Here is an 8,499-nt window from a genome sequence, read left to right on the forward strand (position 1 = left end):
CCGGCCACTTTCTGCTAGCTTAATGTTTTCAAGACTCATTTATGTTGTAACATATATCAATACTTCCTGTCTTTTTAATGCCAAATAATATTCATTGCATGGACATACCACATTTTGTTTATCCATTCCTCACTTGTTGGACATCTGGATTGTTTCTAGCTTTTGCCTAATAGGAAGAAGGCTGCTATGATCATTTGCATACATGTTTTTGTGTGGCCATGTGTTTTCATTTATCCTGGGCCTCTACATCAAAGTGAGAGTTGTTGGGCCATTTGCTGTAATTCTCTGCATTACCTTTTCAGGAGCTGCCAAACTTTCTCCCCAAGTGGTTGCACCATTTTATATTCCCACCAGCGGTATACGAGGACTCCAATTTCTTCATAGCCTTGCCAGCCAACACTAGTTAATACCTGTCTTTTTTATTATAGACATCCTAGCAGGAATAAAGCAGCATCTCGTTGTCATTTGTTTGCATTTCCTTCATGAATAGAGGGAGGTACCATTATTACCTTCAGTTTACACATGAAGCAACTGGGGCACAGAGAGGTTCATTAACTTACCCATGGTCACTCAGTACATGTATGGACTCCCATGTGTACAGCAGTATATGTAGAAGAAAGTTGGCTGCAGCTCTGTGGGTGGCAAATATTAGAAGAACCCATATGTCTACCTGCAAGGATTTATCCTGCAGAAGACCATCACACAACTATCAAAGACGGGGCAGGTCCGTTTAGGCTGACATGGAATGGGTTCCAAGACACGGTTAGTGAAGAAGCGACTCACAGAATCGTGTGTACAACGTGAACCTAGAGACCCAGGCCTAGAGACAGATGTGATACAGGCATAGACAGGTTACCCACAAAGCTCCTCACAATGTTCCCTGGGAGGTAGGCTCCCAGGAGGGCACTGCTATATCGCCAGCACCTAGAACTGGACGTAGCCCATAGTAGCAACTAAATAAATATTTGCTGTTAAATGAACGATTTCCTTGGAGAGAGAGAGAGAGAGCAGTATATACAGAAGAGCTCATGCTGTGCTCTGAAGCCCCACACCCTTTGCATATAGAGAAGTGGCTTCACTGTCTTCCCAGATGCCAAGGGGTCCCTCTCGGGCCACAGTGCCCCTTGCTTGAAGCGAGTAGTCTCTAGCCCCCACCCCGCCTCAGCCCCACCACGCTCCATCGCTGGAGCTGACGACCCAGACAGGAGACAGGCCCATACCCGCCTTGCCGGGCACCCCACCCTGATCGATGAGCCACTCTTCCAGCTAACAGGAATCCAATGTCAAGATGACGGCAGTGAATCTCGTTTTCATGCCTGGGAAGATCTTAAAAATCAATAAGCATTAGAAGGACACCGCCAAGTGTTTTTCTTTTTATCGTTTTTCAATATTTGTTTAATTCGTCATCCGGGCTGAGCCCAGGGAAGGGGGCCCGAGGATACAGGGCTCCTGGCAGAGCAGCACAGGCCTCCCCTTGGCAGCATTTTTGGCTTACGGTGCGCTGGGTGAGCTGGGAGACAATTAGGAAAACAACTGGGGGCTGTGGCCTCCCAGAGCCAGAAAACTTAGGGTGCAGAAATGACAAGGGCTGTAGGTGATGAAATTCTAACAGTGAAGATAGCAAATGGCACCAGAAATGATGGTTAGCAGAGGCCAGGATGAGAGATGTGAGTCGGCTGTACGATAGGCTGGTCCTCGCAGATGGAGGTGATGTTAGGGATCTGCGCATGCCCTCACTGTGTGTCATGAGGAGAACTGCTCCAGGTCCCCTTTCTCCTGCAAAAGTGGGGCAGGTTCTCAGTGGGATGTTTGACTCCCCACCCCACCACTCCATGCCCTGCCAACACACACACAACCATTTGATCACCAAGTCCCGCGCTTTCCCTCTGAAATAACTCTGTCCTGTCCATTTTCCGCATCTCCGCTCTTACTAGGTTAGTTCGAGTCACCTTCCCCACTCACCAGGGCTCTTGCAACTGCCTCCTGAGTGGTCTTCCTGCCTCGAGTCCTGTTTGCTCCCAGATCTTTTTCCACCGAGAACAGCCTGGCCCTGAGAGGTGGGTGGCCTTGTGGGTTAAAAGCATGACTCTGGAGCCAGGCTGCCTGGGTTCCGACCTGCCTCCTCCAGACCTGTTTTGAGCCACTTGAGCCACTACTTCCATGTTCTGGGCCTCAGTTTGCCTCATCTGTAAAACAGCGGTGCTGATCACTAGGTGCTGGGAAGCCAGTGAGGGTTAAGTGGACTACTACAGACGGAGCCCTTACAGCAGCGGCTGCCAGACCCAACAGCTCAATACACAGTAGCCTCCTCTTTCTGAAACACACCCCCCTGCTTATATTCACGACGGGACAAAGTCCAAACTTATCCACAGCACCCGTGCCTTCTCTTCTCACCTCCTGGTAACCCCTTGATTGACATTCAACACTCCCATTAAATGTCTTTGTGTGTGTTTTTATGTGGTTCCTCTAACAAAACAGGCTACCAAGCATTCACACACGTTGCCTGTTATATTCTCCCCAAGGCACTTCCCCATTCCCCTGTCCATCGTCCATTCATCTCTCCGCTCTTAGATGTTATTTTCTTTGGAAGGCTTCTCTCACTCATCAAATTCCAATTAGGTGCCCTCTTTTGTGTTCCCACTGCACCCTTACTTCCCATTGAGGCACTTGCTACCTTGTATTTTTAAATCTTTATAATGAAAGTTTTCACATGGAAAAACCCAAAGCCCAAAGAATCGTAGAACAGTACAATGAGCTCTCATAGACTCCCAGCAACTGGTAACATTTTACCGTATTTGCTCTCTCTTTGTGTGTGTATTCATTTTGTTGCCAAGTCAATTACTGACATCATGCTCTTTTAACTTGCATCTCCAAAAAAGGAAGCAAACTGAGGAGTATTCTCCCACCTAAAATACAATGCCATAATCACACTTTTAGAAATGAATCATTCTCTAATGTCGCTGAATACTTGGCCCTTAACCAATTTTCCCCAGCCCTTCCCCAATTCCCTTTTACAGTCTTTCTGCTACATTTCATTTGAATTGCTCCTTCACTTGGGCTGTAAGCTCTGAGAGGAATGGAATGTGTCCCCTTGGTTTCCCTCTCCCCAGCACTCAGCTTATGGCAAACCCTCAGTACCTATTTGTTACAAGAAAGAACAACCTCTATGCCCCAATTCTTTCTGCAGAAAAGGGTCGTCAGCCAGTTCCAATCCCAGCACAGTTGCGCCCCCCCACACACACACACATGTACACACTCACCCTTTGGTAATGCCATAGCATCACTTCCGTGGGCCAAGTCAGAAACCAGAGGAGCATTCTAGATGCTTCCGTCGTTTGACCCCACTTAGCTCCCACACTGTCTCCTGTCTAACCCATTCCCCTCTCCATTCTGGAGGCCAGGACTGTGGTCTTGCCCAGCTCTGGGAGTCTTGACGCTTCTGATTCTCCAGTGGTCCAGTCTTGCCTCCTCCAAGCCCTGTCCTGCCCCACAGGTCACTTTTCCCAGGGACCATTCATGACCCGTCGCTTCCTGGCAGAGGACCTATAAAGGCCCTGAGCGTAATAGGTATTCACTAAATGACTGCTGAGTGCTTAAAGAGAAATACTATCCTCTCTTTCTTCCCTGGTCTAAGGGTCTAAGTTAGCGGCAACCGCATGCATCCCTGTCCTATTCCCTGGGCCCCAGACTCCAGGCCAGGCCAGGCCAGTCCAGCGCTGCCTCTGGACAGATCCTGGATATAGCCTCGGCACACAGCTTCCAAACAGCCGCCAGACCCATTTGTCCTTCTTCCTTCCCTGGGAAGTTGTGCAAGGATGCGCAACGGTAGGCCCGAACTTATATTTAAAGAAAACAGTTAAAAATCTAAACAGAAAAAGTCAGCTTAAAAATCAAGGTCTTTCTATTTTGAAGTTTTCTTTAGGTCAAGTACATCTTAGGAGATACAGGGGGAGACCATACAGCCCCTTCTGCCTCAAATAAGATTTTCAGGATGCAATTTTGCTTTTGTGCGCTTCTGCAAAGAAAGCTGTTCCACCGCCCGCCATTACTGCTCTGAAGGAGTTACTCTGGGGCAGGGGCAGAAGGTTCCAGCAGAGATCCCTTGGGGACACAGAGCCCCATCTGACCCTGGACCCACCACCCCAGCACCAGCCCCTGCATTCCAAATGCAGCATTCAGACTAGGCGGGGACTCCAGCTTTTTTACCGTGGTGACATTCTGCTAAGAAGGAACTTATTTCCAGCCCAGAACAAAAAAGGGCAGCAGTCTGAAGCTCTCAGAAGCCTGGTGGGGAAGGCCGAGGGGAGTGACCGAAGTGGGTCAAAGAGGATCTCTGCTCCCCGCTCCCCAAGGTCTCTACCATCTACCTTGGGGGACGTTCCTGAACCGGTCTGAGCTCCAGCTTCCCCTCCTTCAGCTTGACGAGGACACCGTCCTCTTCCTCATGGGGCTCCTCATGAAAATTAAGTGCGGCATCAGAGGGATAGCAGAGTGGGAAGGCTACCTGAATCTCAGCGTGTGCTGAAGACACAAGCCATTCGGGGACACATCCCAAGGGAGCTGTGACGCCGTCATGCAGGACTTGCAAATGATACCAGTTTCCCCCTTTTTGGACCATCCCCAGCCCTGAAAGGAGGGCTGGAAGAGGAAACAGTGGGAGCACGGAGGGAGAATTTTGGAGTGAACAACAGAGGTGCTCCCAGTCCCAGCTGCCCACTCCCCACCTCCTGGGACTGAGCCGCATCTCTGTAGCTCGAGTATCCCTAAGGACTTTTGTCTGCATCACACCTTAGAAGCCCAAGGTGAAGAGAGACGGAGCACCCAGCAGGAGAGAGGGGGCCGGGAGGCTTTGGATTTTCTGGGTAAAGAGGAGCTGAGTATTTCTGATAAGCCAGAGGTGTGCAACAAGGGACCCTGGGAGTCGCGTAGATCCTCTGGAAGAGGGCCTCCAGGAGAGCACGAACCCTTCCCCAGACAGAAGCTGACGGTACCTGGCCTGGCTGAACTGTGCCCCCCTACCCCAACCCCTTCCAGACTCATATGTTCAAGCCCTGACTCCCAGTACCTCAGAACGTAACTGTATTTGGAGTTAGGGTTTTAAACGAGGTGACTGGGTTAAAATGAGGCCTTTAGAGTGGACCTTCATCCAATCTGACTGGTATCTTCAGAAGAAGACAAGATGTGGGAATGCACATAGGCAAAGGGAAGATGGTGTGAAAAACAAGATGAAAACGGCCAACCCCAAGCCAACAAGAGAGGCCTCAGAAGAAACCAAGCTTGCTGGGTGCCTGGGTAGCTCAGTCAGTTAAATAGCTGCTTTGGGTTCAGGTCATGATATCCGGGTCCTGGGATCGAGCCCTGCAGTGGACTTCCTGCTCAGTGATGAGTCTCCTTCTCCCTCTCCCTCTGATTGCTTTTGCTGTCTCTAAAATAAATAAAATTAAAAAAAAAAAAAAAAGACACCAAGCCTGCCAACGCCTTAGTCTCTGTTAAGACACTCAGCCTGTGGTATTTGTGTTGGCAACCCCACCAAACTAGTAAGCACGGCTCAGACTTGGAAGAAGGAGTCTTAGGCAGCCAGCTTCAAAGGATCGGGAGTTTAGAAATCCCCAAAAATGAGGAAGGAGGGTATTCTCTGAAGTATTTATAAAATTGTGCCAAGAGATAAAGAATCAGGTGTGAACACCCACCAGGCCCAGCCAGCTAACCGCAGTGTTAACCAAGTTAAGAACTTCCCTGCTCTTCTGGGTCCTCCTCTCCCCATCTCCTGCCCCTGCTGGGGGTCAGAAGCCTCAGTGAGCCAGCTGGCAGCATAGGCGGGAAGCGGGAAACCAACCACAGACTCCCTTTCTTTGCTCCAGGCCCCAGCTGGAGGTGGGAGAGAGGCTCCATGTGGAACAGCCTTTGAAGGTCTGAACTGAGACTGCTTTGGAGCTAGAAAGGTAGTCAGCATGGGCCCACCCTAATTTCCATCCTGGGACAAGGAAAGAAGGGGACCGTGTAGGAAAAAATTGAGGTGCGGTAATAGACAAAAGTAAAGTTGGCTTCCTGAATGCCCCCCCCATGAGTCCTGTTTATTTACCATATGTCCTCCTGCCCAGGCGGCGGCTCAGCCCAGGCTCTGGCCAAGAAGGAGACAGGTTATTTGTGAAGCAATTATCATCCCTGCAAATTTTTTCTGGCCGCTGTCGGGCAGGTCCATCTTCATCGAGCAAGGCGAAAAGCGAACAACGGACAAACCATTTCAGACCTTCTGCACTCCTCAAGCCAGGAACGTTAAGCGATGTTCTGCAAAGCCAGGGACAGAACGCCACCCTCTCTATCTCGTGACCCAGAGGAGGCCACTTAACTCCAAACCGGCCATGGGGCTGGGCAGGCTTTAGAGTCACACAACACTCTAGAAAGAACCGAGCTCAAAGCCTGCCTCTGCCACGTGACTGCGGTGTGACCCTGGGAGAGTTACTTAGCTTCCCTGAAATTGCCTCCTCAATAAAATGGAGACCATAAAAGTATCCTTCCAATAAAGTTATTATCCAGAATAAATGAGGACATAGATGCTAAACCCTTGGAACATTGCCTGCCACAGGGCAAAGGTCTCAGTACACATACTTATCGTAGCTATCATTATACATCACTGCCTTTCAAGGTGCAACCTTGGAGTGACCTTGATTTATTGTGCAAAACATTATGTAAGAAGCATGTGATGAAAAGCACAGACTCTAGGACCAGACTGCCTGTTTTCCATTCTCTGCCAAGCGAGAATGGAAAACACATTGTTTAAGTGTTTGCTGTAATTGCTATCAGTACCGTAAGATACATATAGTGATCTGCACACAAATACAGGAAGTTCAAGAAGAGCTTAATAATGACAGCAATGATTAAGGGAGTAGTCATTTCCATAAATCCACGCAGACCCTGAAGTTTCTTGTTACCCGGACATCAGAGGCACTAACGGTCAGACAGGCAGAGTGTGTCCCTAATCAGGAGGCTGCTGAACTTGACCTCAGTTGCTTTTGCTTATTCATTTGTTTGCCAGCGGACCGTCACTCTCCAGCAAGCAGGGTATCTAGAAAACAGAAACCCATCCTCCTCGGGCTGGACCCTCAGCCACCGCCTCCAGGCCCTGCTCCCCACCAGCAGCTCTCAGCCTGTCTCTCGTGTTACCTGGTCTGGTTCCTTCCTCCAGGACAGGTGCCATCTCGCAGGGGAGAGGTGAGGTGCCACTGCATTCCAGCCTCCTGAGAAGGTAACATTCTGATGGGCTCCGCTGTCTTTAGGCCTAGCTCTCCATCAGTTCCCACCGACCCGGGGCCTGAGCACTGCCAGAGAAGCAGACAGGAAAGATGTAAAGCTGATACCTCCTGCAGGAAATAATTGTCTAGCTGATTCCAGAACTGAAAAACACAAGTATAACATTGGAGAAAGGAGAGCAAAGTGCCATTCAAGGCCATTGTTACAGCCTCCTCTCTGTGTATCAGGGAAACAAAGAGGCCCTGTGTGTGAGGACAATGCCGTGGCTTACCAGCCACTTCTGTGTTACTCCTGGGGACGGGAGGGTGAGAAACGAGGCCACAGTGCCCTCCCAGCCCGATGCGCCCTGAACTCCACTAATCACAACCTCCAGGCTAGCCAGCTCCGGGGGAGGAAATCTGGACTCCCAGCTCATGGGGTTCTGAATTGGGGAGACAGGAGACGCCCCCTCAGGAGGGACCAGATGGGTATCCACTAGTCTTCCAGGCATCACGTGGTGACAAATGCCCCCTCTCCTCTCCCTCCCCTCTTCTCTTGCTACCTTTCAGAGACTCACCACAAGTTAGGGCTAGAAAGAATGGCAGACATCATCTCTCCAAGCACATATGTCATCTACTCCAACCCCTGGCTTTAGTGAGGGGCACCTGACCAGGACGAGTGCCTGGCTGTGCAGCATGTTAGCAGGGTCTGCGAACCCAGGTGAATCCTTATGCAGCAGCCTCCACTGAACCACCCCCCTGCCCCACCCCCGCCATGGACCAAGCGCTCTATTATGAGCAAACTCGCAAAATGACCTCATTTGCTCCTGGCTTCAAATCCTTGGTCTGCCACTAATTATCCATGGATTATGGGTTCATTTTCTGACCCTTCGTTTTCCCACTTGTAAACTGGGAATATTCATGGGTGACTGTGAGAACTGAATGAGTTTAAACATGGCAAAGCAATTAGGACCATGCTTGAGCTGTACATGTCACTTGAGAAGCATGAATGGGAAATTAGATGTCCACCTGAAACTTGCTTAAGCTCATGGTGAGACGCAAGGCAGATAACTAGAAACCCAGGATCTTAAATACAAACTTGGCCTGGCCATCGACTATGGCCTCACTTTACCCCCATAGGTCCCTGCCGAAAGCTAGGCCCTAACGAATAACCCCCCCAGCAGGGATAAGGCAGGTGACGTGTGGGGAGGACCAACTGTGACATAACACAGAGCATTAGGGACAGCGGGGATTTGGAGAGTCTGTGCCT

At 50.0% G+C, this 8,499-nt stretch overlaps 1 protein-coding gene across 1 annotated transcript in view; it reads right to left on the reverse strand.

Annotated features, from left to right (window-relative positions):
• Positions 1 to 7,348, reverse strand: part of PRR5L (proline rich 5 like) — a 144,161-nt gene extending 136,813 nt beyond the window's left edge. The window contains exon 1 of the mRNA XM_059405566.1: positions 7,165 to 7,348. The gene's annotated coding sequence lies outside the window, so the exon portion shown is untranslated. The remainder of the gene's footprint in view (positions 1 to 7,164) is intronic.
• Positions 7,349 to 8,499: the final 1,151 nt, after the last annotated feature.

Source organism: Mustela nigripes, chromosome 1, assembly GCF_022355385.1.
Source record: "Mustela nigripes isolate SB6536 chromosome 1, MUSNIG.SB6536, whole genome shotgun sequence".
Classification (NCBI taxonomy): domain Eukaryota; kingdom Metazoa; phylum Chordata; class Mammalia; order Carnivora; family Mustelidae; genus Mustela; species Mustela nigripes.